The sequence below is a fragment of the Bison bison genome, unplaced genomic scaffold (assembly GCF_000754665.1).
Source record: "Bison bison bison isolate TAMUID 2011002044 unplaced genomic scaffold, Bison_UMD1.0 scf7180017864492, whole genome shotgun sequence".
Taxonomy (NCBI): Eukaryota; Metazoa; Chordata; class Mammalia; order Artiodactyla; family Bovidae; genus Bison; species Bison bison.
This window is the reverse complement of record NW_011495051.1, coordinates 9,200,851-9,201,227: the sequence shown is the minus strand read 5'-3', so window position 1 is coordinate 9,201,227 and position 377 is coordinate 9,200,851.

The window sequence follows — 377 nt, the reverse complement described above, 5'->3', positions numbered from 1 at the left end:
AAAATCACAGCAGATGGTGACTGCAGCCATGAAATTAAAAGACGCTTACTCCTTGGAAGGAAAGTTATGACCAACCTAGATAGCATATTCAAAGACAGAGAAATTATTGCCAACAAAGGTCCGTCTGGTCAAGGGTATGGTTTTTCCTGTGGTCATGTATGGATGTAAGAGTTGGACTGTGAAGAATGCTGAGCACTGAAGAATTGATGCTTTTGAACTGTGGTGTTGGAGAAGACTCTTGAGAGTCCCTTGGAATGCAAGGAGATCCAACCAGTCCATTCTGAAGGAGATCAGCCCTGGGATTTCTTTGGAAGGAATGATGCTAAAGCTGAAACTCCAGTACTTTGGCCACCTCATGCGAAGAGTTGACTCATTGG